The sequence below is a fragment of the Heterodontus francisci genome, chromosome 4 (assembly GCF_036365525.1).
Source record: "Heterodontus francisci isolate sHetFra1 chromosome 4, sHetFra1.hap1, whole genome shotgun sequence".
In the NCBI taxonomy this organism is placed as follows: domain Eukaryota; kingdom Metazoa; phylum Chordata; class Chondrichthyes; order Heterodontiformes; family Heterodontidae; genus Heterodontus; species Heterodontus francisci.
In genome coordinates, this window is record NC_090374.1 from 210,206,433 (window position 1) to 210,232,970 (window position 26,538).

Consider the following 26,538-nt stretch of genomic DNA (forward strand, 5'->3'; position numbering starts at 1 on the left):
GTCTCTCTCGCAGTCTCTCTCGCAGTCTCTCTCGCAGTCTCTCTCGCAGTCTCCGTCGCTGTCTCCCTCGCTGTCTCCCTCGCTGTCTCCCTCGCTGTCTCCCTCGCTGTCTCCCTCGCTGTCTCCCTCGCTGTCTCCCTCGCTGTCTCCCTCGCTGTCTCCCTCGCTGTCTCTCTCGCTGTATCTCTCGCTGTCTCCCTTGCAGTCTCCCTCGCAGTCTCTCTCGCTTTCTCCCTCGCTTTCTCCCTCGCAGTCTTCTCGCTTTCTCCCTCGCAGTCTCTCTCGCTGTCTCTCTCGCAGTCTCCCTCACTGTCTCCCTCGCTGTCTCCCTCGCTGTCTCACACGATCTCTCTCGCATTCTCTCTCGTTGTCTCCCTCGCAGTCTCTCTCGCTGTGTCCCTCGCAGTCTCTCTCACAGTCTCTGTCGCTGTCTCTGTCGCTGTCTCCCTCGCTGTCTCCCTCGCTGTCTCCCTCGCTGTCTCCCTCGCTGTCTCCCTCGCTGTCTCCCTCGCTGTCTCCCTCGCTGTCTCCCTCGCTGTCTCCCTCGCTGTCTCCCTCGCTGTCTCCCTCGCTGTCTCCCTCGCTCTCTCTCTCGCCGTCTCCCTCGCCGTCTCAATCGCTGTCTCACACGATCTCTCTCGCATTCTCTCTCGTTGTCTCCCTCGCAGTCTCTCTCGCTGTGTCCCTCGCAGTCTCTCTCACAGTCTCTGTCGCTGTCTCCCTCGCTGTCTCCCTCGCTGTCTCCCTCGCTGTCTCCCTCGCTGTCTCCCTCGCTGTCTCCCTCGCTGTCTACCTCGCTGTCTACCTCGCTGTCTCCCTCGCTGTCTCCCTCGCTGTCTACCTCGCTGTCTCCCTCGCTGTCTCCCTCGCTGTCTCCCTCGCTGTCTCCCTCGCCGTCTCCCTCGCCGTCTCCCTCGCCGTCTCCCTCGCCCTCTCTCTCGCTCTCTCTCTCGCCGTCGCCCTCGCCGTCTCCCTCGCCGTCTCCCTCGCAGTCACTCTCGCAGTCTCTCTTGCTGTATCCCTCGCTGTCTCTCTCGCTGTCTCCCTCGCAGTCTCCCTCACAGTCTCCCTCACAGTCTCCCTCACAGTCTCCCTCGCTGTCTCCCTCGCAGTCTCTCTCGCAGTCTCTCTCGCTATCTCCCTCGCTATCTCCCTCGCTGTCTCTCTTGCAGTCTCCCTTGCAGTCTCCCTCGCAGTCTCCCTCGCAGTCTCTCTCGCTTTCTCCCTCGCAGTCTCTCTCGCAGTCTCTCTCGCAGTCTCTCTCGCTTTTTCCCTCGCAGTCTCCCTCGCAGTCTCTCTCGCAGTTTCTCTCGCAGTCTCTCTCGCAGTCTGCCTCGCTGTCTCCCTCGCTGTCTCCCTCGCTGTCTCCCTCGCTGTCTCCCTCGCTGTCTCCCTCGCTGTCTCCCTCGCAGTCTCTCTCGCAGTCTCCCTCGCAGTCTCCCTCGCAGTCTCCCTCGCAGTCTCCCTCGCAGTCTCCCTCGCAGTCTCCCTCGCTGTCTCCCTCGCTGCCTCCCTCGCAGTCTCTCTCGAAGTCTACCTCGCTGTCTACCTCGCTGTCTACCTCGCTGTCTCCCTCGCTGTCTCCCTCGCTGTCTCCCTCGCTTTCTCCCTCGCTTTCTCCCTCGCTTTCTCCCTCGCTTTCTCCCTCGCTTTCTCCCTCGCTTTCTCCCTCGCTGTCTCCCTCGCTGTCTCCCTCGCTGTCTCCCTCGCTGTCTCCCTCGCTGTCTCCCTCGCAGTTTCTATCGCTGTCTCCCTCGCCGTCTCCCTCGCAGTCACTCTCGCTGTCTCTCTCGCTGTATCCCTCGCTGTCTCTCTCGCTATCTCCATAGCAGTCTCCCTCACAGTCTCCCTCGCTGTCTCCCTCGCTGTCTCCCTCGCTGTCTCCCTCGCTGTCTCCCTCGCAGTCTCCCTCGCAGTCTCCCTCGCAGTCTCTCTCGCAGTCTCTCTCGCAGTCTCTCTCGCAGTCTCTCTCGCAGTCTCTCTCGCTGTCTCCCTTGCAGTCTCCCTCGCAGTCTCTTTCGCTTTCTCCCTCGCTTTCTCCCTCGCAGTCTTCTCGCTTTCTCCCTCGCATTCTCTCTCGCTGTCTCTCTCGCATTCTCTCTCGTTGTCTCCCTCGCAGTCTCTCTCGCTGTGTCCCTCGCAGTCTCTCTCACAGTCTCTGTCGCTGTCTCTGTCGCTGTCTCTGTCGCTGTCTCCCTCGCTGTCTCCCTCGCTGTCTCCCTCGCTGTCTCCCTCGCTGTCTCCCTCGCTGTCTCCCTCGCTGTCTCCCTCGCTGTCTCCCTCGCTGTCTCCCTCGCTGTCTCCCTCGCTGTCTCCCTCGCTGTCTCCCTCGCTGTCTCCCTCGCTGTCTCCCTCGCTGTCTACCTCGCTGTCTCCCTCGCTGTCTACCTCGCTGTCTCCCTCGCTGTCTCCCTCGCTGTCTCCCTCGCTGTCTACCTCGCTGTCTACCTCGCTGTCTACCTCGCTGTCTACCTCGCTGTCTACCTCGCTGTCTCCCTCGCTGTCTCCCTCGCTGTCTCCCTCGCTGTCTCCCTCGCTCTCTCTCTCGCCGTCTCCCTCGCCGTCTCAATCGCTGTCTCACACGATCTCTCTCGCATTCTCTCTCGTTGTCTCCCTCGCAGTCTCTCTCGCTGTGTCCCTCGCAGTCTCTCTCACAGTCTCTGTCGCTGTCTCTGTCGCTGTCTCCCTCGCTGTCTCTGTCGCTGTCTCCCTCGCTGTCTCCCTCGCTGTCTCCCTCGCTGTCTCCCTCGCTGTCTCCCTCGCTGTCTCCCTCGCTGTCTCCCTCGCCGTCTCCCTCGCCGTCTCCCTCGCAGTCTCTCTCGCTCTCTCTCTCGCCGTCGCCCTCGCCGTCTCCCTCGCAGTCACTCTCGCAGTCTCTCTTGCTGTATCCCTCGCTGTCTCTCTCGCTGTCTCCATAGCAGTCTCCCTCACAGTCTCCCTCACAGTCTCCCTCACAGTCTCCCTCGCTGTCTCTCTCGCAGTCTCTCTCGCAGTCTCTCTCGCTATCTCTCTCGCTATCTCCCTCGCTATCTCCCTCGCTGTCTCTCTTGCAGTCTCCCTTGCAGTCTCCCTTGCAGTCTCCCTTGCAGTCTCCCTCGCAGTCTCTCTCGCTTTCTCCCTCGCAGTCTCTCTCGCAGTCTCCCTCGCAGTCTCTCTCGCTTTCTCCCTCGCAGTCTCCCTCGCAGTCTCTCTCGCAGTTTCTCTCGCAGTCTCTCTCGCAGTCTGCCTCGCAGTTTCTCTCGCTGTCTCCCTCGCTGTCTCCCTCGCTGTCTCTCTCGCAGTCTCCCTCGCAGTCTCCCTCGCAGTCTCCCTCGCAGTCTCCCTCGCAGTCTCCCTCGCAGTCTCCCTCGCAGTCTCCCTCGCTGTCTCCCTCGCTGTCTCCCTCGCTGTCTCCCTCGCTGTCTCACGCGATCTCTCTCGCGTTCTCTCTCGTTGTCTCCCTCGCAGTTTCTCTCGCTGTGTCCCTCGCAGTCTCTCTCACAGTCTCTGTCGCTGTCTCTGTCGCTGTCTCTGTCGCTGTCTCCCTCGCTGTCTCCCTCGCTGCCTCCCTCGCAGTCTCTCTCGAAGTCTCTCTCGCTGTCTACCTCGCTGTCTACCTCGCTGTCTCCCTCGCTGTCTCCCTCGCTGTCTCCCTCGCTGTCTCCCTCGCTGTCTCCCTCGCTGTCTCCCTCGCTGTCTCCCTCGCTGTCTCCCTCGCTGTCTCACTCGCTTTCTCCCTCGCTTTCTCCCTCGCTTTCTCCCTCGCTTTCTCCCTCGCTTTCTCCCTCGCTTTCTCCCTCGCTTTCTCCCTCGCTGTCTCCCTCGCTGTCTCCCTCGCTGTCTCCCTCGCTGTCTCCCTCGCTGTCTCCCTCGCTGTCTCCCTCGCTGTCTCCCTCGCTGTCTCCCTCGCTGTCTCCCTCGCTGTCTCCCTCGCTGTCTCCCTCGCTCTCTCCCTCGCTCTCTCCCTCGCTCTCTCCCTCGCTCTCTCCCTCGCTCTCTCCCTCGCCGTCTCCCTCGCCGTCTCCCTCGCCGTCTCCCTCGCCGTCTCCCTCGCCGTCTCCCTCGCCGTCTCCCTCGCCGTCTCAATCGCCGTCTCAATCGCTGTCTCCCTCGCATTCTCTCTCGCAGTGTCTCTCGCTGTATCCCTCGCTGTCTCTCTCGCTATCTCCATAGCAGTCTCTCTCGCAGTTTCTCTCGTTTCCTCCCTCGCAGTCTCTCTCGCTGTCTCCCTCACAGTCTCTCTCGCTGTCTCTCTCACTGTCTCCCTCGCTGTCTCCCTCACAGTCTCCCTCGCTGTCTCCCTCGCTGTCTCCCTCGCTGTCTCCCTCGCTGTCTCCCTCGAGGTCTCTCTCACAGTCTCTCTCGCAGTCTCTCTCGCTGTCTCTCTCGCTGTCTCTCTCGCTGTCTCTCTCACTGACTCCCTCGCTGTCTCTATCGCTGTCTCCCTCGCAGTCTCTCTCGCTTTCTCTCTCGCAGTCTCTCTCGCAGTCTCTCTCGCAGTCTCTCTCGCAGTCTCTCTCGCAGTCTCTCTCGCAGTCTCTCTCGCAGTCTCTCTCGCAGTCTCCCTCGCAGTCTCCCTCGCAGTCTCCCTCGCTGTCTCCCTCGCTGTCTCCCTCGCTGTCTCCCTCGCTGTCTGTCTCGCTGTCTCGCTCGCTGTCTCTCTCGCTGTCTCCCTCGCTGTCTCCCTCGCTGTCTCCCTCGCAGTCTCCCTCAATATCCCTCTCGCAGTCTCCCTCGCAGTCTGTCTCGCAGTCTGTCTCGCAGTCTGTCTCGCAGTCTGTCTCGCAGTCTGTCTCGCAGTCTGTCTCGCAGTCTGTCTCGCAGTCTGTCTCGCAGTCTGTCTCGCAGTCTGTCTCGCAGTCTGTCTCGCAGTCTGTCTCGCAGTCTGTCTCGCAGTCTGTCTCGCAGTCTGTCTCGCAGTCTGTCTCGCAGTCTGTCTCGCAGTCTGTCTCGCAGTCTGTCTCGCAGTCTGTCTCGCAGTCTGTCTCGCAGTCTGTCTCGCAGTCTGCCTCGCAGTCTGCCTCGCTGTCTCTCTCGCTGTCTCCCTCGCTGTTTCCCTCACAGTCTCTCTCGCTGTCTCCCTCGCAGTCTCTCTCAAAGTCGCTCTCGCTTTCTCCCTCGCTGTCTCTCTCGCAGTCCTTCTCGCATTCTCTCTCGCTGTCTCCAGCGCTGTCTCCCTCGCTGTTTCCCTCACAGTCTCTCTCGCTGTCTCCCTAGCAGTCTCTCTCAAAGTCGCTCTCGCTTTCTCCCTCGCTGTCTCTCTCGCAGTCCTTCTCGCATTCTCTCTCGCTGTCTCCAGCGCTGTCTCCCTCGCTGTCTCCCGAGCTGTCTCCGTCACTGTCTCCCACGCAGTCTCTCTCGCTGTCTCTCACGCGCTCTCTCTCGCAGTCTCTCTCGCTGTCTCCCTCGCAGTCTCTCTCGCTGTCTCCCTTGCTGTCTCCCTTGCTGTCTCCCTCGCAGTCTCTCTCGCAGTCTCTCTCGCAGTCTCTCTCGCAGTCTCTCTCGCAGTCTCTCTCGCAGTCTCTCTCGCAGTCTCTCTCGCAGTCTCTCTCGCAGTCTCTCTCGCAGTCTCTCTCGATGTCTCCCTCGCTGTCTCACACGATCTCTCTCGCATTCTCTCTCGTTGTCTCCCTCGCAGTCTCTCTCGCTGTGTCCCTCGCAGTCTCTCTCACAGTCTCTGTCGCTGTCTCCCTCGCTGTCTCCCTCGCTGTCTCCCTCGCTGTCTCCCTCGCTGTCTCCCTCGCTGTCTCCCTCGCTGTCTCCCTCGCTGTCTCCCTCGCTGTCTCCCTCGCTGTCTCCCTCGCTGTCTCCCTCGCTGTCTCCCTCGCTGTCTACCTCGCTGTCTCCCTCGCTGTCTCCCTCGCTCTCTTTCTCGCCGTCTCAATCGCTGTCTCCCTCGCATTCTCTCTCGCATTCTCTCTCGCAGTGTCTCTCGCTGTCTCTCTCGCTGTCTCTCTCGCTGTCTCTCTCGCTGTCTCCATAGCAGTCTCCCTCACAGTCTCCCTCACAGTCTCCCTCACAGTCTCCCTCACAGTCTCCCTCGCTGTCTCCCTCACAGTCTCCCTCGCAGTCTCCCTCGCAGTCTCTCTCGCAGTCTCTCTCGCAGTCTCTCTCGCAGTCTCTCTCGCAGTCTCTCTCGCAGTCTCTCTCGCAGTCTCTCTCGCAGTCTCTCTCGCAGTCTCTCTCGCTATCTCCCTCGCTGTCTCTCTTGCAGTCTCCCTCGCAGTCTCTCTCGCTTTCTCCCTCGCAGTCTCTCTCGCAGTCTCCCTCGCAGTCTCTCTCGCTTTCTCCCTCGCAGTCTCTCTCGCAGTCTCTCTCGCAGTCTCTATCGCAGTCTCTCTCGCAGTCTTCCTCGCAGTTTCTCTCGCTGTCTCCCTCGCTGTCTCCCTCGCTGTCTCCCTCGCTGTCTCCCTCGCTGTCTCCCTCGCTGTCTCCCTCGCAGTCTCCCTCGCAGTCTCCCTCGCAGTCTCCCTCGCAGTCTCCCTCGCAGTCTCCCTCGCTGTCTCCCTCGCTGTCTCACGCGATCTCTCTCGCATTCTCTCTCGTTGTCTCCCTCGCAGTTTCTCTCGCTGTGTCCCTCGCAGTCTCTGTCGCTGTCTCTGTCGCTGTCTCTGTCGCTGTCTCTGTCGCTGTCTCTGTCGCTGTCTCTGTCGCTGTCTCTGTCGCTGTCTCTGTCGCTGTCTCTGTCGCTGTCTCTGTCGCTGTCTCCCTCGCTGCCTCCCTCGCAGTCTCTCTCGAAGTCTCTCTCGCTGTCTCCCTCGCTGTCTCCCTCGCTGTCTCCCTCGCTGTCTCCCTCGCTGTCTCCCTCGCTGTCTCCCTCGCTCTCTCCCTCGCTGTCTCCCTCGCTCTCTCCCTCGCTCTCTCCCTCGCTGTCTCCCTCGCTCTCTCCCTCGCTCTCTCCCTCGCTCTCTCTCTCGCTCTCTCTCTCGCCGTCTCCCTCGCCGTCTCAATCGCTGTCTCCCTCGCATTCTCTCTCGCAGTGTCTCTCGCTGTATCCCTCGCTGTCTCTCTCGCTATCTCCATAGCAGTCTCTCTCGCAGTTTCTCTCGCTTTCTCCCTCGCAGTCTCTCTCGCTGTCTCCCTCACAGTCTCTCTCGCTGTCTCTCTCGCTGTCTCCCTCGCAGTCTCCCTCGCAGTCTCCCTCGCAGTCTCCCTCGCAGTCTCCCTCGCAGTCTCTCTCGCAGTCTCTCTCGCAGTCTCTCTCGCTGTCTACCTCGCTGTCTTCCTCGCTGTCTTCCTCGCTGTCTCCCTCGCTGTCTCCCTCGCTGTCTCCCTCGCTGTCTCCCTCGCTGTCTCCCTCGAGGTCTCTCTCGAGGTCTCTCTCGCAGTCTCTCTCGCAGTCTCTCTCGCTGTCTCTCTCGCTGTCTCTCTCGCTGACTCCCTCGCAGTTTCTATCGCTGTCTCCCTCGCAGTCTCTCTCGCTTTCTCCCTCGCAGTCTCCCTCGCAGTCTCCCTCGCAGTCTCCCTCGCAGTCTCTCTCGCAGTCTCTCTCGCTATCTCCCGCGCTATCTCCCTCGCTGTCTCTCTCGCTGTCTCCCTTGCAGTGTCCCTCGCTGTCTCACTTGCAGTCTCCCTCGCTGTCTCCCTTGCAGTCTCCCTCGCAGTCTCTCTCGCTTTCTCCCTCGCAGTCTCTCTCGCAGTCTCTCTCGCAGTCTCTCTCGCAGTCTCTCTCGCAGTCTCTCTCGCAGTCTCTCTCGCAGTCTCTCTCGCAGTCTCTCTCGCTGTCTCTCTCGCAGTCTCTCTCGCAGTCTCTCTCGCAGTCTCTCTCGCAGTCTCTCTCGCAGTCTCTCTCGCAGTCTCTCTCGCAGTCTCTCTCGCAGTCTCTCTCGCAGTCTCTCTCGCAGTCTCCCTCGCTGCCTCCCACGCTGTCTCCCACGCTGTCTCCCACGCTGTCTCCCACGCTGTCTCCCACGCTGTCTCCCACGCTGTCTCCCTCGCAGTCTCCCTCGCAGTCTCTCTTGCAGTCTCTCTTGCAGTCTCTCTTGCAGTCTCTCTTGCAGTCTCTCTTGCTGTCTCTCTTGCTGTCTCTATTGCTGTCTCCCTCGCTGTGTCTCTCGCTGTCTCCCTCGCTGTCTCACACGATCTCTCTCGCATTCTCTCTCGTTGTCTCCCTCGCAGTCTCTCTCGCAGTCTCTATTGCTGTCTCTGTCGCTGTCTCCCTCGCTGTCTCCCTCGCTGTCTCCCTCGCTGTCTCCCTCGCTGTCTCCCTCGCTGTCTCCCTCGCTGTCTCCCTCGCTGTCTCCCTCGCTGTCTCCCTCGCTGCCTCCCTCGCTGCCTCCCTCGCTGCATCCCTCGCAGTCTCCCTCGCAGTCTCCCTCGCAGTCTCCCTCGCAGTCTCCCTCGCAGTCTCCCTCGCAGTCTCCCTCGCAGTCTCTCTCGATGTCTCTCTCGCTGTCTCCCTCGCTGTCTCCCTCGCTGTCTCCCTCGCTGTCTCCCTCGCTGTCTCCCTCGCTGTCTCCCTCGCTGTCTCCCTCGCTGTCTCCCTCGCTGTCTCCCTCGCTGTCTCCCTCGCTGTCTCCCTCGCTCTCTCCCTCGCTCTCTCCCTCGCTCTCTCCCTCGCTCTCTCCCTCGCTCTCTCCCTCGCTCTCTCCCTCGCTCTCTCCCTCGCTCTCTCCCTCGCTCTCTCCCTCGCTCTCTCCCTCGCTCTCTCCCTCGCTCTCTCCCTCGCTCTCTCCCTCGCTCTCTCCCTCGCTCTCTCCCTCGCTCTCTCTCTCGCCGTCTCAATCGCTGTCTCCCTCGCATTCTCTCTCGCTATCTCCATAGCAGTCTCTCTCGCAGTTTCTCTCGCTTCCTCCCTCGCAGTCTCTCTCGCTGTCTCCCTCGCTGTCTCCCTCACAGTCTCTCTCGCTGTCTCCCTCGCTTTCTCCCTCGAGGTCTCTCTCGCAGTCTCTCTCGCAGTCTCTCTCACTGTCTCTCTCACTGTCTCTCTCACTGACTCCCTCGCTGTCTCTATCGCTGTCTCTATCGCTGTCTCCCTCGCAGTCTCTCTCGCAGTCTCTCTCGCTTTCTCTCTCGCTTTCTCCCTCGCTCTCTCCCTCGCAGTCTCTCTCGCAGTCTCTCTCGCAGTCTCCCTCGCAGTCTCCCTCGCAGTCTCCCTCGCAGTCTCCCTCGCAGTCTCCCTCGCAGTCTCCCTCGCAGTCTCCCTCGCAGTCTCCCTCGCAGTCTCCCTCGCTGTCTCTCTCGCTGTCTCTCTCGCTGTCTCCCTCGCTGTCTCCCTCGCAGTCTCCCTCAATATTCCTCTCGCAGTCTCTCTCGCATTCTCTCTCGCAGTCTCCCTCGCAGTCTCCCTCGCAGTCTCCCTCGCAGTCTCCCTCGCAGTCTCCCTCGCAGTCTCCCTCGCAGTCTCCCTCGCAGTCTCCCTCGCAGTCTCCCTCGCAGTCTCCCTCGCAGTCTCCCTCGCAGTCTCCCTCGCAGTCTGTCTCGCAGTCTGTCTCGCAGTCTCTCTCGCAGTCTGCCTCGCATTCTCCCTCGCAGTCTCCCTCGCAGTCTCTCTCGCTGTCTCCCTCGCTGTTTCCCTCACAGTCTCTCTCGCTGTCTCCCTCGCAGTCTCTCTCGAAGTCGCTCTCGCTTTCTCCCTCGCTGTCTCTCTCGCAGTCCTTCTCGCATTCCCTCTCGCTGTCTCCCTCGCTGTCTCCCTCGCTGTCTCCCTCGCTGTCTCCCTCGCTGTCTCCCTCGCTGTCTCCCTCGCTGTCTCCCTCGCAGTCTCTCTCGCAGTCTCTCTCGCAGTCTCTCTCGCAGTCTCTCTCGCAGTCTCTCTCGCAGTCTCTCTCGCAGTCTCTCTCGCAGTCTCTCTCGCAGTCTCTCTCGCAGTCTCCCTCGCTGTCTCCCTCGCTGTCTCCCTCGCTGTCTCCCTCGCTGTCTCCCTCGCTGTCTCCCTCGCTGTCTCCCTCGCCGTCTCCCTCGCAGTCACTCTGTATCCCCCGCTATCTCTCGCGCTATCTCCATAGCAGTCTCTCTCACTGTCTCCCTTGCTGTCTCCCTTGCTGTCTCCCTTGCTGTCTCCCTTGCTGTCTCCCTTGCTGTCTCCCTCGCTTTCTGTCTCTGTCGCTGTCTCTGTCGCTGTCTCTGTCGCTGTCTCTGTCGCTGTCTCTGTCGCTGTCTCTGTCGCTGTCTCCCTCGCCGTCTCCCTCGCCGTCTCCCTCGCCGTCTCCCTCGCCGTCTCCCTCGCCGTCTCCCTCGCCGTCTCCCTCGCCGTCTCCCTCGTCGTCTCCCTCGTCGTCTCCCTCGTTGTCTCCCTCGTCGTCTCCCTCGCAGTCTCTCTCGCAGTCTCTCTCGCAGTCTCCCTCGCTGTCTCCCTCGCTGTCTCCCTCGCCGTCTCCCTCGCAGTCACTCTGTATCCCCCGCTATCTCTCGCGCTATCTCCATAGCAGTCTCTCTCACTGTCTCCCTTGCTGTCTCCCTTGCTGTCTCCCTTGCTGTCTCCCTCGCTGTCTGTCTCTGTCGCTGTCTCTGTCGCTGTCTCTGTCGCTGTCTCTGTCGCTGTCTCTGTCGCTGTCTCTGTCGCTGTCTCTGTCGCTGTCTCTGTCGCTGTCTCCCTCGCTGTCTCCCTCGCTGTCTCCCTCGCTGTCTCCCTCGCCGTCTCCCTCGCCGTCTCCCTCGCCGTCTCCCTCGCCGTCTCCCTCGCCGTCTCCCTCGCCGTCTCCCTCGTCGTCTCCCTCGCCGTCTCCCTCGCCGTCTCCCTCGCCGTCTCCCTCGCCGTCTCCCTCGCCGTCTCCCTCGCCGTCTCCCTCGCCGTCTCCCTCGCCGTCTCCCTCGCCGTCTCCCTCGCCGTCTCCCTCGCCGTCTCCCTCGCAGTCTCCCTCGCAGTCTCCCTCGCAGTCTCTCTTGCAGTCTCTCTTGCAGTCTCTCTTGCAGTCTCTCTTGCAGTCTCTCTTGCAGTCTCTCTTGCAGTCTCTCTTGCAGTCTCTCTTGCAGTCTCTCTTGCAGTCTCTCTTGCAGTCTCTCTTGCAGTCTCTCTTGCAGTCTCTCTTGCTGTCTCTCTTGCTGTCTCTATTGCTGTCTCCCTCGCTGTGTCTCTCGCTGTCTCCCTCGCTGTCTCACACGATCTCTCTCGCATTCTCTCTCGTTGTCTCCCTCGCAGTCTCTCTCGCAGTCTCTATTGCTGTCTCTGTCGCTGTCTCCCTCGCTGTCTCCCTCGCTGTCTCCCTCGCTGTCTCCCTCGCTGTCTCCCTCGCTGTCTCCCTCGCTGTCTCCCTCGCTGTCTCCCTCGCTGTCTCCCTCGCTGTCTCCCTCGCTGCCTCCCTCGCTGCCTCCCTCGCTGCATCCCTCGCAGTCTCCCTCGCAGTCTCCCTCGCAGTCTCCCTCGCAGTCTCCCTCGCAGTCTCCCTCGCAGTCTCCCTCGCAGTCTCCCTCGCAGTCTCCCTCGCAGTCTCCCTCGCAGTCTCTCTCGATGTCTCTCTCGATGTCTCTCTCGCTGTCTACCTCGCTGTCTCCCTCGCTGTCTCCCTCGCTGTCTCCCTCGCTGTCTCCCTCGCTGTCTCCCTCGCTGTCTCCCTCGCTGTCTCCCTCGCTGTCTCCCTCGCTGTCTCCCTCGCTGTCTCCCTCGCTGTCTCCCTCGCTGTCTCCCTCGCTCTCTCCCTCGCTCTCTCCCTCGCTCTCTCCCTCGCTCTCTCCCTCGCTCTCTCCCTCGCTCTCTCCCTCGCTCTCTCCCTCGCTCTCTCCCTCGCTCTCTCCCTCGCTCTCTCCCTCGCTCTCTCCCTCGCTCTCTCTCTCGCTCTCTCTCTCGCCGTCTCAATCGCTGTCTCCCTCGCATTCTCTCTCGCTATCTCCATAGCAGTCTCTCTCGCAGTTTCTCTCGCTTCCTCCCTCGCAGTCTCTCTCGCTGTCTCCCTCGCTGTCTCCCTCACAGTCTCTCTCGCTGTCTCCCTCGCTTTCTCCCTCGAGGTCTCTCTCGCAGTCTCTCTCGCAGTCTCTCTCACTGTCTCTCTCACTGTCTCTCTGACTGACTCCCTCGCTGTCTCTATCGCTGTCTCTATCGCTGTCTCCCTCGCAGTCTCTCTCGCAGTCTCTCTCGCTTTCTCCCTCGCTCTCTCCCTCGCAGTCTCTCTCGCAGTCTCTCTCGCAGTCTCCCTCGCAGTCTCCCTCGCAGTCTCCCTCGCAGTCTCCCTCGCAGTCTCCCTCGCAGTCTCCCTCGCAGTCTCCCTCGCAGTCTCCCTCGCAGTCTCCCTCGCTGTCTCTCTCGCTGTCTCTCTCGCTGTCTCCCTCGCTGTCTCCCTCGCAGTCTCCCTCAATATTCCTCTCGCAGTCTCTCTCGCATTCTCTCTCGCAGTCTCCCTCGCAGTCTCCCTCGCAGTCTCCCTCGCAGTCTCCCTCGCAGTCTCCCTCGCAGTCTCCCTCGCAGTCTCCCTCGCAGTCTGTCTCGCAGTCTGTCTCGCAGTCTCTCTCGCAGTCTCCCTCGCATTCTCCCTCGCAGTCTCCCTCGCAGTCTCTCTCGCTGTCTCCCTCGCTGTTTCCCTCACAGTCTCTCTCGCTGTCTCCCTCGCAGTCTCTCTCGAAGTCGCTCTCGCTTTCTCCCTCGCTGTCTCTCTCGCAGTCCTTCTCGCATTCCCTCTCGCTGTCTCCCTCGCTGTCTCCCTCGCTGTCTCCCTCGCTGTCTCCCTCGCTGTCTCCCTCGCTGTCTCCCTCGCTGTCTCCCTCGCTGTCTCCCTCGCTGTCTCCCTCGCAGTCTCCCTCGCAGTCTCTCTCGCAGTCTCTCTCGCAGTCTCTCTCGCAGTCTCTCTCGCAGTCTCTCTCGCAGTCTCTCTCGCAGTCTCTCTCGCAGTCTCTCTCGCAGTCTCTCTCGCAGTCTCCCTCGCTGTCTCCCTCGCTGTCTCCCTCGCTGTCTCCCTCGCTGTCTCCCTCGCTGTCTCCCTCGCCGTCTCCCTCGCAGTCACTCTGTATCCCCCGCTATCTCTCGCGCTATCTCCATAGCAGTCTCTCTCACTGTCTCCCTTGCTGTCTCCCTTGCTGTCTCCCTTGCTGTCTCCCTTGCTGTCTCCCTCGCTTTCTGTCTCTGTCGCTGTCTCTGTCGCTGTCTCTGTCGCTGTCTCTGTCGCTGTCTCTGTCGCTGTCTCTGTCGCTGTCTCCCTCGCCGTCTCCCTCGCCGTCTCCCTCGCCGTCTCCCTCGCCGTCTCCCTCGCCGTCTCCCTCGCCGTCTCCCTCGCCGTCTCCCTCGCCGTCTCCCTCGTCGTCTCCCTCGTCGTCTCCCTCGTCGTCTCCCTCGCAGTCTCTCTCGCAGTCTCTCTCGCAGTCTCCCTCGCTGTCTCCCTCGCTGTCTCCCTCGCCGTCTCCCTCGCAGTCACTCTGTATCCCCCGCTATCTCTCGCGCTATCTCCATAGCAGTCTCTCTCACTGTCTCCCTTGCTGTCTCCCTTGCTGTCTCCCTTGCTGTCTCCCTCGCTGTCTGTCTCTGTCGCTGTCTCTGTCGCTGTCTCTGTCGCTGTCTCTGTCGCTGTCTCTGTCGCTGTCTCTGTCGCTGTCTCTGTCGCTGTCTCCCTCGCTGTCTCCCTCGCCGTCTCCCTCGCCGTCTCCCTCGCCGTCTCCCTCGCCGTCTCCCTCGCCGTCTCCCTCGCCGTCTCCCTCGTCGTCTCCCTCGCCGTCTCCTTCGCCGTCTCCCTCGCCGTCTCCCTCGCCGTCTCCCTCGCCGTCTCCCTCGCCGTCTCCCTCGCCGTCTCCCTCGCCGTCTCCCTCGCCGTCTCCCTCGCCGTCTCCCTCGCCGTCTCCCTCGCAGTCTCCCTCGCAGTCTCCCTCGCAGTCTCCCTCGCAGTCTCCCTCGCAGTCTCCCTCGCAGTCTCCCTCGCAGTCTCTCTTGCAGTCTCTCTTGCAGTCTCTCTTGCAGTCTCTCTTGCAGTCTCTCTTGCTGTCTCTATTGCTGTCTCCCTCGCTGTGTCTCTCGCTGTCTCCCTCGCTGTCTCACACGATCTCTCTCGCATTCTCTCTCGTTGTCTCCCTCGCAGTCTCTCTCGCTGTCTCTGTCGCTGTCTCCCTCGCTGTCTCCCTCGCTGTCTCCCTCGCTGTCTCCCTCGCTGTCTCCCTCGCTGTCTCCCTCGCTGCCTCCCTCGCTGCCTCCCTCGCTGCATCCCTCGCAGTCTCCCTCGCAGTCTCCCTCGCAGTCTCCCTCGCAGTCTCCCTCGCAGTCTCCCTCGCAGTCTCCCTCGCAGTCTCCCTCGCAGTCTCTCTCGATGTCTCTCTCGCTGTCTCCCTCGCTGTCTCCCTCGCTGTCTCCCTCGCTGTCTCCCTCGCTGTCTCCCTCGCTGTCTCCCTCGCTGTCTCCCTCGCTGTCTCCCTCGCTGTCTCCCTCGCTGTCTCCCTCGCTGTCTCCCTCGCTCTCTCCCTCGCTCTCTCCCTCGCTCTCTCCCTCGCTCTCTCCCTCGCTCTCTCCCTCGCTCTCTCCCTCGCTCTCTCCCTCGCTCTCTCCCTCGCTCTCTCCCTCGCTCTCTCCCTCGCTCTCTCCCTCGCTCTCTCCCTCGCTCTCTCCCTCGCTCTCTCCCTCGCTCTCTCCCTCGCTCTCTCCCTCGCTCTCTCCCTCGCTCTCTCCCTCGCTCTCTCCCTCGCTCTCTCCCTCGCTCTCTCCCTCGCTCTCTCCCTCGCTCTCTCCCTCGCTCTCTCTCTCGCCGTCTCAATCGCTGTCTCCCTCGCATTCTCTCTCGCTATCTCCATAGCAGTCTCTCTCGCAGTTTCTCTCGCTTCCTCCCTCGCAGTCTCTCTCGCTGTCTCCCTCGCTGTCTCCCTCACAGTCTCTCTCGCTGTCTCCCTCGCTTTCTCCCTCGAGGTCTCTCTCGCAGTCTCTCTCGCAGTCTCTCTCACTGTCTCTCTCACTGTCTCTCTCACTGACTCCCTCGCTGTCTCTATCGCTGTCTCTATCGCTGTCTCCCTCGCAGTCTCTCTCGCAGTCTCTCTCGCAGTCTCTCTCGCTTTCTCTCTCGCTTTCTCCCTCGCTCTCTCCCTCGCTCTCTCCCTCGCTCTCTCCCTCGCAGTCTCTCTCGCAGTCTCTCTCGCAGTCTCCCTCGCAGTCTCCCTCGCAGTCTCCCTCGCAGTCTCCCTCGCAGTCTCCCTCGCAGTCTCCCTCGCAGTCTCCCTCGCAGTCTCCCTCGCTGTCTCTCTCGCTGTCTCTCTCGCTGTCTCTCTCGCTGTCTCCCTCGCTGTCTCCCTCGCAGTCTCCCTCGCAGTCTCCCTCAATATTCCTCTCGCAGTCTCTCTCGCATTCTCTCTCGCAGTCTCCCTCGCAGTCTCCCTCGCAGTCTCCCTCGCAGTCTCCCTCGCAGTCTCCCTCGCAGTCTCCCTCGCAGTCTCCCTCGCAGTCTCCCTCGCAGTCTCCCTCGCAGTCTCCCTCGCAGTCTGTCTCGCAGTCTCCCTCGCAGTCTGTCTCGCAGTCTGTCTCGCATTCTCCCTCGCAGTCTCTCTCGCTGTCTCCCTCGCTGTTTCCCTCACAGTCTCTCTCGCTGTCTCCCTCGCAGTCTCTCTCGAAGTCGCTCTCGCTTTCTCCCTCGCTGTCTCTCTCGCAGTCCTTCTCGCATTCCCTCTCGCTGTCTCCCTCGCTGTCTCCCTCGCTGTCTCCCTCGCTGTCTCCCTCGCTGTCTCCCTCGCTGTCTCCCTCGCAGTCTCTCTCGCAGTCTCTCTCGCAGTCTCTCTCGCAGTCTCTCTCGCAGTCTCCCTCGCTGTCTCCCTCGCTGTCTCCCTCGCTGTCTCCCTCGCTGTCTCCCTCGCTGTCTCCCTCGCTGTCTCCCTCGCTGTCTCCCTCGCCGTCTCCCTCGCAGTCACTCTGTATCCCCCGCTATCTCTCGCGCTATCTCCATAGCAGTCTCTCTCACTGTCTCCCTTGCTGTCTCCCTTGCTGTCTCCCTTGCTGTCTCCCTTGCTGTCTCCCTTGCTGTCTCCCTTGCTGTCTCCCTCGCTGTCTGTCTCTGTCGCTGTCTCTGTCGCTGTCTCTGTCGCTGTCTCTGTCGCTGTCTCTGTCGCTGTCTCTGTCGCTGTCTCTGTCGCTGTCTCTGTCGCTGTCTCCCTCGCCGTCTCCCTCGCCGTCTCCCTCGCCGTCTCCCTCGCCGTCTCCCTCGTCGTCTCCCTCGTCGTCTCCCTCGTCGTCTCCCTCGCAGTCTCTCTCGCAGTCTCTCTCGCAGTCTCCCTCGCAGTCTCCCTCGCTGTCTCCCTCGCTGTCTCCCTCGCTGTCTCCCTCGCCGTCTCCCTCGCAGTCACTCTGTATCCCCCGCTATCTCTCGCGCTATCTCCATAGCAGTCTCTCTCACTGTCTCCCTTGCTGTCTCCCTTGCTGTCTCCCTCGCTGTCTGTCTCTGTCGCTGTCTCTGTCGCTGTCTCTGTCGCTGTCTCTGTCGCTGTCTCTGTCGCTGTCTCTGTCGCTGTCTCCGTCGCTGTCTCCGTCGCCGTCTCCCTCGCTGTCTCCCTCGCCGTCTCCCTCGCCGTCTCCCTCGCCGTCTCCCTCGCCGTCTCCCTCGCCGTCTCCCTCGCCGTCTCCCTCGCCGTCTCCCTCGCCGTCTCCCTCGCCGTCTCCCTCGCCGTCTCCCTCGCCGTCTCCCTCGCCGTCTCCCTCGCCGTCTCCCTCGCCGTCTCCCTCGCCGTCTCCCTCGCCGTCTCCCTCGCCGTCTCCCTCGCCGTCTCCCTCGCCGTCTCCCTCGCCGTCTCCCTCGCAGTCTCCCTCGCAGTCTCCCTCGCAGTCTCCCTCGCAGTCTCCCTCGCTGTCTCTCTCGCTGTCTCTCTCGCTGTCTCTCTCGCTGTCTCTCTCAATGTACTCTCGCTGTCTCCCTCGCTGTCTCCCTCGCTGTCTCCCTCGCTGTCTCCCTCGCTGTCTCCCTCGCTGTCTCCCTCGCTGTCTCCCTCGCAGACTGTCTCGCTATCTGTCTCGCAGTCTCTCACCGCCTCCCACGCCGTCTCCCACGCCGTCTCCCACGTCGTCTCCCACGCCGTCTCCCACGCCGTCTCCCTCGCCGTCTCCCTCGCCGTCTCCCTCGCTGTCTCACGCGATCTCTCTCGCATTCTCTCTCGTCGTCTCCCTCGCAGTTTCTCTCGCTGTGTCCCTTGCAGTCTCTCTCACAGTCTCTGTCGCTGTCTCTCTCGCTGTCTCTCTCGCTGTCTCCCTCGCTGCCTCCCTCGCAGTCTCTCTCGAAGTATCTCTCGAAGTCTCTCTCGAAGTCTCTCTCGCTGTCTCCCTCGCTGTCTCCCTCGCTGTCTCCCTCGCTGTCTCCCTCACTGTCTCCCTCACTGTCTCCCTCACTGTCTCCCTCACTGTCTCCCTCGCAGTCTCTCTCGCAGTCTCTCTCGCAGTCTCTCTCGCTGTCTCCCTCGCAGTCTCTCTCGCAGTCTCTCTCGCAGTCTCTCTCGCTGTCTCCCTCGCTGTCTTCCTCGCTGTCTTCCTCGCTGTCTTCCTCGCTGTCTTCCTCGCTGTCTTCCTCGCTGTCTTCCTCGCTGTCTTCCTCGCTGTCTTCCTCGCTCTCTCTCTCGCTCTCTCTCTCGCCGTCTCCCTCGCCGTCTCAATCGCTGTCTCCCTCGCAGTCTCTCTCGCAGTTTCTCTCGCTGTCTCCCTCACAGTCTCTCTCGCTGTCTCTCTCGCTGTCTCCCTCACTGTCTCCCTCGCAGTCTCCCTCGCAGTCTCCCTCGCAGTCTCCCTCGCAGTCTCTCTCGCTGTCTTCCTCGCTGTCTTCCTCGCTGTCTTCCTCGCTGTCTCTCTCGCTGTCTTCCTCGCTGTCTTCCTCGCTGTCTCCCTCGCTGTCTCCCTCGCTGTCTCCCTCGCTGTCTCCCTCGAGGTCTCTCTCGCAGTCTCTCTCGCAGTCTCTCTCGCAGTCTCTCTCGCAGTCTCTCTCGCAGTCTCTCTCGCAGTCTCTCTCGCAGTCTCTCTCGCTGTCTCTCTCGCAGTTTCTATCGCAGTCTCTCTCGCAGTCTCTCTCGCAGTCTCTCTCGCTATCTCCCGCGCTATCTCCCTTGCTATCTCCCTTGCTGTCTCTCTCGCTGTCTCCCTTGCAGTCTCCCTCGCAGTCTCTCTCGCTTTCTCCCTCGCTTTCTCCCTCGCAGTCTCCCTCGCAGTCTCTCTCGCAGTCTCTCTCGCAGTCTCTCTCGCAGTCTCTCTCGCAGTCTCTCTCGCAGTCTCTCTCGCAGTCTCTCTCGCAGTCTCTCTCGCAGTCTCTCTCGCAGTCTCTCTCGCAGTCTCTCTCGCAGTCTCTCTCGCTGTCTCCCTCGCTGCCTCCCACGCTGTCTCCCACGCTGTCTCCCACGCTGTCTCCCACGCTGTCTCCCACGCTGTCTCCCACGCTGTCTCCCACGCTGTCTCCCACGCTGTCTCCCACGCTGTCTCCCACGCTGTCTCCCACGCTGTCTCCCACGCTGTCTCCCTCGCTGTCTCTATTGCTGTCTCCCTCGCTGTCTCCCTCGCTGTCTCACACGATCTCTCTCGCATTCTCTCTCGTTGTCTTCCTCGCAGTCTCTCTCACAGTCTCTATTGCTGTCTCTGTCGCTGTCTCTGTCGCTGTCTCCCTCGCTGTCTCCCTCGCTGTCTCCCTCGCTGTCTCCCTCGCTGTCTCCCTCGCTGTCTCCCTCGCTGTCTCCCTCGCTGTCTCCCTCGCTGTCTCCCTCGCTGCCTCCCTCGCTGCATCCCTCGCAGTCTCCCTCGCAGTCTCCCTCGCAGTCTCCCTCGCAGTCTCCCTCGCAGTCTCCCTCGCAGTCTCCCTCGCAGTCTCCCTCGCAGTCTCTCTCGATGTCTCTCTCGCTGTCTACCTCGCTGTCTCCCTCGCTGTCTCCCTCGCTGTCTCCCTCGCTGTCTCCCTCGCTGTCTCCCTCGCTGTCTCCCTCGCTGTCTCCCTCGCTGTCTCCCTCGCTCTCTCCCTCGCTCTCTCCCTCGCTCTCTCCCTCGCTCTCTCCCTCGCTCTCTCCCTCGCTCTCTCCCTCGCTCTCTCCCTCGCTCTCTCCCTCGCTCTCTCCCTCGCTCTCTCCCTCGCTCTCTCCCTCGCTCTCTCCCTCGCTCTCTCCCTCGCTCTCTCCCTCGCTCTCTCTCTCGCCGTCTCAATCGCTGTCTCCCTCGCAGTGTCTCTCGCTGTATCCCTCGCTGTCTCTCTCGCTATCTCCATAGCAGTCTCTCTCGCAGTTTCTCTCGCTTCCTCCCTCGCAGTCTCTCTCGCTGTCTCCCTCACAGTCTCTCTCGCTGTCTCTCTCACTGTCTCCCTCGCTGTCTCCCTCACAGTCTCTCTCGCTGTCTCCCTCGAGGCCTCTCTCGCAGTCTCTCTCGCTCTCTCCCTCGCAGTCTCTCTCGCAGTCTCTCTCGCAGTCTCTCTCGCAGTCTCTCTCGCAGTCTCCCTCGCTGTCTCCCTCGCTGTCTCCCTCGCTGTCTCCCTCGCTGTCTCCCTCGCTGTCTCCCTCGCTGTCTCCCTCGCTGTCTCCCTCGCTGTCTCTCTCGCTGTCTCCCTCGCTGTCTCCCTCGCTGTCTCCCTCGCTGTCTCCCTCGCTGTCTCCCTCGCAGTCTCCCTCAATATCCCTCTCGCAGTCTCTCTCGCAGTCTCTCTCGCAGTCTCTCTCGCAGTCTCTCTCGCAGTCTCTCTCGCAGTCTCTCTCGCAGTCTCACTCGCAGTCTCACTCGCAGTCTCACTCGCAGTCTCACTCGCAGTCTCACTCGCAGTCTCCCTCGCTGTTTCCCTCACAGTCTCTCTCGCTGTCTCCCTCGCAGTCTCTCTCGAAGTCGCTCTCGCTTTCTCCCTCGCTGTCTCTCTCGCAGTCCTTCTCGCATTCTCTCTCGCTGTCTCCAGCGCTGTCTCCCTCGCTGTCTCCCGAGCTGTCTCCGTCACTGTCTCCCTCGCAGTCTCTCTCGCTGTCTCCCTCGCTGTCTCCCTCGCAGTCTCTCTCGCTGTCTCTCTCGCTGTCTCCCTCGCAGTCTCTCTCGCTGTCTCTCTCGCTGTCTCTCTCGCTGTCTCTCTCGCTGTCTCTCTCGCTGTCTCTCTCGCTGTCTCTCTCGCTGTCTCCCTTGCTGTCTCCCTTGCTGTCTCCCTCGCTGTCTCCCTCGCTGTGTCCCTCGCTGTGTCCCTCGCTGTGTCCCTCGCTGTGTCCCTCGCTGTGTCCCTCGCTGTGTCCCTCGCTGTGTCCCTCGCTGTCTCTCTCGCAGTTTCCCTCGCAGTCTCTCTCGCAGTCTCTCTCGCAGTCTCTCTCGCAGTCTCTCTCGCAGTCTCTCTCGCAGTCTCTCGCAGTCTCTCGCAGTCTCTCTCGATGTCTCCCTCGCTGTCTCCCTCGCTGTCTCCCTCGCCGTCTCCCTCGTAGTCACTCTGTATCCCCCGCTATCTCTCGCGCTATCTCCATAGCAGTCTCTCTCACTGTCTCCCTTGCTGTCTCTGTCTCTGTCTCTGTTGCTGTCTCTGTCGCTGTCTCCCTTGCTGTCTCTGTCGCTGTCTCTGTCGCTGTCTCTGTCGCTGTCTCTGTCGCTGTCTCTGTCGCTGTCTCTGTCGCCGTCTCCCTCGCCGTCTCCCTCGCCGTCTCCCTCGCCGTCTCCCTGGCCGTCTCCCTGGCCGTCTCCCTGGCCGTCTCCCTGGCCGTCTCCCTGGCCGTCTCCCTGGCCGTCTCCCTGGCCGTCTCCCTGGCCGTCTCCCTGGCCGTCTCCCTGGCCGTCTCCCTGGCCGTCTCCCTGGCCGTCTCCCTGGCCGTCTCCCTGGCCGTCTCCCTGGCCGTCTCCCTGGCCGTCTCCCTCGCCGTCTCCCTCGCCGTCTCCCTCGCCGTCTCTCTCGCAGTCTCTCTCGCAGTCTCTCTCGCCGTCTCCCTCGCCGTCTTCCTCGCCGTCTCCCTCGCCGTCTCCCTCGCAGTCTCCCTCGCAGTCTCCCTCGCAGTCTCCCTCGCAGTCTCCCTCGCAGTCTCCCTCGCAGTCTCCCTCGCAGTCTCTCTCGCTGTCTCCCTCGCTGTCTCCCTCGCTTTCTCCCTCGCTGTGTCCCTCGCTCTCTCCCTCACAGTCTCCCTCACAGTCTCCCTCACAGTCTCCCTCACTGTCTCCCTCGCTGTCTCCCTCGCTGTCTCCCTCGCTGTCTCCCTCGCCGTCTCCCTCGCCGTCTCCCTCGCCGTCTCCCTCGCCGTCTCCCTCGCCGTCTCCCTCGCCGTCTCTCTCGCAGTCTCTCTCGCAGTCTCTCTCGCCGTCTTCCTCGCCGTCTTCCTCGCCGTCTCCCTCGCCGTCTCCCTCGCTGTCTCCCTCGCTGCCTCCCTCGCTGTCTCCCCAGCAGTCGCTCTCGCAGTCTCTCTCGCAGTCTCTCTCGCAGTCTCTCTCGCTGTCTCCCTCGCTGTCTCCCTCGCTGTCTCCCTCGCTGTCTCCCTCGCTGTCTCCCTCGCTGTCTCCCTCGCTGTCTCCCTCGCTGTCTCCCTCGCTGTCTCCCTCGCCGTCTCCCTCGCCGTCTCCCTCGCTGTCTCACGCGATCTCTCTCGCATTCTCTCTCGTTGTCTCCCTCGCAGTTTCTCTCGCTGTGTCCCTTGCAGTCTCTCTCACAGTCTCTGTCGCTGTCTCTGTCGCTGTCTCTGTCGCTGTCTCTGTCGCTGTCTCTGTCGCTGTCTCTGTCGCTGTCTCTGTCGCTGTCTCTCTCGCTGTCTCCCTCGCTGTCTACCTCGCTGTCTCCCTCGCTGTCTCCCTCGCTGTCTCCCTCGCTGTCTCCCTCGCTGTCTCCCTCGCTGTCTCCCTCGCTGTCTCCCTCGCTGTCTCCCTCGCTGTCTCCCTCGCTGTCTCCCTCGCTGTCTCTCTCGCCGTCTCCCTCGCCGTCTCAATCGCCGTCTCCCTCGCATTCTCTCTCGCAGTGTCTCTCGCTGTATCCCTCGCTGTCTCTCTCGCTATCTCCATAGCAGTCTCTCTCGCAGTTTCTCTCGCTTTCTCCCTCGCAGTCTCTCTCGCTGTCTCCCTCACAGTCTCTCTCGCTGTCTCTCTCACTGTCTCCCTCACTGTCTCCCTCACTGTCTCCCTCGCAGTCTCTCTCGCTGTCTTCCTCGCTGTCTTCCTCGCTGTCTCCCTCGCTGTCTCCCTCGCTGTCTCCCTCGAGGTCTCTCTCGCAGTCTCTCTCGCAGTCTCTCTCGCAGTCTCTCTCGCAGTCTCTCTCGCTGTCTCTCTCGCTGACACCCTCGCAGTTTCTATCGCTGTCTCCCTCGCAGTCTCTCTCGCTTTCTCCCTCGCAGTCTCCCTCGCAGTCTCTCTCGCAGTCTCTCTCGCAGTCTCTCTCGCAGTGTCTCTCGCAGTCTCTCTCGCTATCTCCCGCGCTATCTCCCTTGCTATCTCCCTCGCTGTCTCTCTCGCTGTCTCTCTCGCTGTCTCTCTCGCTGTCTCCCTTGCAGTCTCCCTCGCAGTCTCTCTCGCTTTCTCCCTCGCAGTCTCTCTCGCTTTCTCCCTCGCAGTCTCTCTCGCTTTCTCTCTCGCTGTCTCCCTCGCACTCTCTGGCTTTCTCTCTCGCTTTCTCTCTCGCAGTCCCTCTCGCAGTCTCTCTCGCAGTCTCTCTCGCAGTCTCTCTCGCAGTCTCTCTCGCAGTCTCTCTCGCAGTCTCTCTCGCAGTCTCTCTCGCTGTCTCCCTCGCTGTCTCCCTCGCTGTCTCCCTCGCTGTCTCCCTCGCTGTCTCCCTCGCTGCCTCCCACGCTGCCTCCCACGCTGTCTCCCACGCTGTCTCCCACGCTGTCTCCCACGCTGTCTCCCACGCTGTCTCCCACGCTGTCTCCCACGCTGTCTCCCACGCTGTCTCCCACGCTGTCTCCCACGCTGTCTCCCACGCTGTCTCCCACGCTGTCTCCCACGCTGTCTCCCACGCTGTCTCCCACGCTGTCTCCCTCGCAGTCTCTCTTGCAGTCTCTCTTGCTGTCTCTATTGCTGTCTCCCTCGCTGTGTCTCTCGCTCTCTCTCTCGCTCTCTCTCTCGCAGTCTCCCTCGCTGTCTCCCTCGCTATCTCCCTCGCTGTCTCCCTCGCTGTCTCACACGATCTCTCTCGCATTCTCTCTCGTTGTCTCCCTCGCAGTCTCTCTCGCAGTCTCTGTTGCTGTCTCTGTCGCTGTCTCTGTCGCTGTCTCTGTCGCTGTCTCTGTCGCTGTCTCCCTCGCTGTCTCCCTCGCTGTCTCCCTCGCTGCCTCCCTCACTGTCTCCCTCGCTGCCTCCCTCGCTGCCTCCCTCGCTGCCTCCCTCCCAGTCTCCCTCGCTGCCTCCCTCCCAGTCTCCCTCGCAGTCTCCCTCGCAGTCTCCCTCGCAGTCTCCCTCGCAGTCTCCCTCGCAGTCTCCCTCGCAGTCTCCCTCGCAGTCTCTCTCGATGTCTCTCTCGATGTCTCTCTCGCTGTCTACCTCGCTGTCTCCCTCGCTGTCTCCCTCGCTGTCTCCCTCGCTGTCTCCCTCGCTGTCTCCCTCGCTGTCTCCCTCGCTGTCTCCCTCGCTGTCTCCCTCGCTGTCTCCCTCGCTGTCTCCCTCGCTCTCTCCCTCGCTCTCTCCCTCGCTCTCTCCCTCGCTGTCTCCCTCGCTGTCTCCCTCGCTGTCTCCCTCGCTGTCTCCCTCGCTGTCTCCCTCGCTCTCTCCCTCGCTCTCTCCCTCGCTCTCTCCCTCGCTCTCTCCCTCGCTCTCTCCCTCGCTCTCTCCCTCGCTCTCTCTCTCGCCGTCTCAATCGCTGTCTCCCTCGCCTTCTCTCTCGCAGTGTCTCTCGCTGTATCCCTCGCTGTCTCTCTCGCTATCTCCATAGCAGTCTCTCTCGCAGTTTCTCTCGCTTCCTCCCTCGCAGTCTCTCTCGCTGTCTCCCTCGCAGTCTCTCTCGCTGTCTCTCTCACTGTCTCCCTCGCTGTCTCCCTCACAGTCTCTCTCGCTGTCTCCCTCGCTGTCTCCCTCGAGGTCTCTCTCACAGTCTCTCTCGCAGTCTCTCTCGCAGTCTCTCTCGCTGTCTCTCTCGCTGTCTCTCTCGCTGTCTCTCTCACTGTCTCTATCGCTGTCTCCCTCGCAGTCTCTCTCGCTTTCTCTCTCGCTTTCTCCCTCGCTTTCTCCCTCGCTCTCTCCCTCGCAGTCTCTCTCGCAGTCTCCCTCGCAGTCTCCCTCGCAGTCTCCCTCGCTGTCTCCCTCGCTGTCTCCCTCGCTGTCTCCCTCGCTGTCTCCCTCGCTGTCTCTCTCGCTGTCTCTCTCGCTGTCTCTCTCGCTGTCTCTCTCGCTGTCTCCCTCGCTGTCTCCCTCGCTGTCTCCCTCGCAGTCTCCCTCAATATCCCTCTCGCAGTCTCTCTCGCATTCTCTCTCGCATTCTCTCTCGCAGTCTGTCTCGCAGTCTCCCTCGCAGTCTGTCTCGCAGTCTCTCTCGCAGTCTCTCTCGCAGTCTCTCTCGCAGTCTCCCTCGCAGTCTCTCTCGCAGTCTCTCTCGCAGTCTCCCTCGCAGTCTCCCTCGCAGTCTCCCTCGCAGTCTCCCTCGCAGTCTCCCTCGCAGTCTCCCTCGCAGTCTGTCTCGCAGTCTGCCTCGCAGTCTGCCTCGCAGTCTGCCTCGCAGTCTCTCTCGCAGTCTCTCTCGCAGTCTCTCTCGCAGTCTCTCTCGCAGTCTCTCTCGCAGTCTCTCTCGCAGTCTCTCTCGCAGTCTCCCTCGCAGTCTCTCTCGCTGTCTCCCTCGCTGTTTCCCTCACAGTCTCTCTCGCTGTCTCCCTCGCAGTCTCTCTCGAAGTCACTCTCGCTTTCTCCCTCGCTGTCTCTCTCGCAGTCCTTCTCGCATTCTCTCTCGCTGTCTCCAGCGCTGTCTCCCTCGCTGTCTCCCTCGCTGTCTCCCTCGCTGTCTCCCTCGCTGTCTCCCGAGCTGTCTCCCGAGCTGTCTCCCGAGCTGTCTCCCGAGCTGTCTCCCGAGCTGTCTCCCGAGCTGTCTCCCGAGCTGTCTCCCGAGCTGTCTCCGTCACTGTCTCCCACGCAGTCATTCTCGCTGTCTCTCACGCGCTCTCTCTCGCAGTCTCTCTCGCTGTCTCTCTCGCTGTCTCTCTCGCTGTCTCTCTCGCTGTCTCCCTCGCTGTCTCCCTCGCTGTGTCCCTCGCTGTGTCCCTCGCTGTGTCCCTCGCTGTGTCCCTCGCTGTCTCTCTCGCAGTTTCCCTCGCTGTCTCCCTCGCTGTCTCCCTCGCTGTCTCCCTCGCTGTCTCCCTCGCTGTCTCCCTCGCTGTCTCCCTCGCAGTCTCCCTCGCAGTCTCTCTCGCAGTCTCTCTCGATGTCTCTCTCGATGTCTCTCTCGATGTCTCCCTCGCTGTCTCCCTCGCTGTCTCCCTCGCCGTCTCCCTCGCAGTCACTCTGTATCCCCCGCTATCTCTCGCGCTATCTCCATAGCAGTCTCTCTCACTGTCTCCCTTGCTGTCTCCCTCGCTGTCTCTGTCTCTGTCGCTGTCTCTGTCGCTGTCTCTGTCGCTGTCTCTGTCGCTGTCTCTGTCGCTGTCTCTGTCGCTGTCTCCCTTGCTGTCTCCCTTGCTGTCTCCCTCGTCGTCTCCCTCGCCGTCTCCCTCGCCGTCTCCCTCGCCGTCTCCCTCGCCGTCTCCCTCGCCGTCTCCCTCGCAGTCTCTCTCGCTGTCTCTCTCGCTGTCTCTCTCGCTGTCTCTCTCGCTGTCTCTCTCGCTGTCTCCCTCGCTGTCTCCCTCGCTGTCTCCCTCGCTGTATCCCTCGCTGTATCCCTCGCAGTCTCTCTCGCAGTCTCTCTCGCAGTCTCTCTTGCAGTCTCTCTCGCAGTCTCTCTCGCAGTCTCTCTCGCAGTCTCTCTCGCTGTCTTCCTCGCGGTTTCTCTCGCTGTCTCCCTCGCTGCCTCCCACGCTGTCTCCCTTGCAGTCTCTCTTGCAGTCTCTCTTGCTGTCTCCGTCGCTGTGTCTCTCGCTCTCTCTCTCGCAGTCTCCCTCGCTGTCTCCCTCGCTATCTCCCTCACTGTCTCCCTCGCTGTCTCACGTGATCTCTCTCGCAGTCTCTCTCGTTGTCTCCCTCGCAGTCTCTCTCGCTGTGTCCCTCGCAGTCTCTCTCGCTGTCTCTATCACAGTCCTTCTCGCCGTCCTTCTCACAGTCTCCCTCGCTGTCTCCCTCGCTGTCTCCCTCGCTGTCTCCCTCGCTGTCTCCCTCGCTGTCTCCCTCGCTGTCTCCCTCGCTGTCTCCCTCGCTGTCTCCCTCGCTGTCTCCCACGCTGTCTCCCACGCTGTCTCCCACGCTGTCTCCCACGCTGTCTCCCACGCTGTCTCCCACGCTGTCTCCCACGCTGTCTCCCACGCTGTCTCCCACGCTCTCTCCCTCGCAGTCTCCCTCGCAGTCTCCCTCGCAGTCTCCCTCGCAGTCTCCCTCGCAGTCTCCCTCGCAGTCTCCCTCGCAGTCTCCCTCGCAGTCTCCCTCGCAGTCTCTCTCGCAGTCTCTCTCGCAGTCTCTCTCGCAGTCTCTCTCGCTGTCTCCCTCGCTGTCTCCCTCGCTGTCTCCCTCGCTGTCTCCCTCGCTGTCTCCCTCGCTGTCTCCCTCGCTGTCTCCCTCGCTGTCTCCCTCGCTGTCTCCCTCGCTGTCTCCCTCGCTGTCTCCCTCGCTCTCTCCCTCGCAGTCTCCCTCGCTGTCTCCCTCGCCGTCTCTCTCGCAGTCTCTCTCGCCGTCTTCCTCGCAGTTTCTCTCGCCGTCTCCCTCGCTGTCTCCCTCGCTGTCTCCCTCGC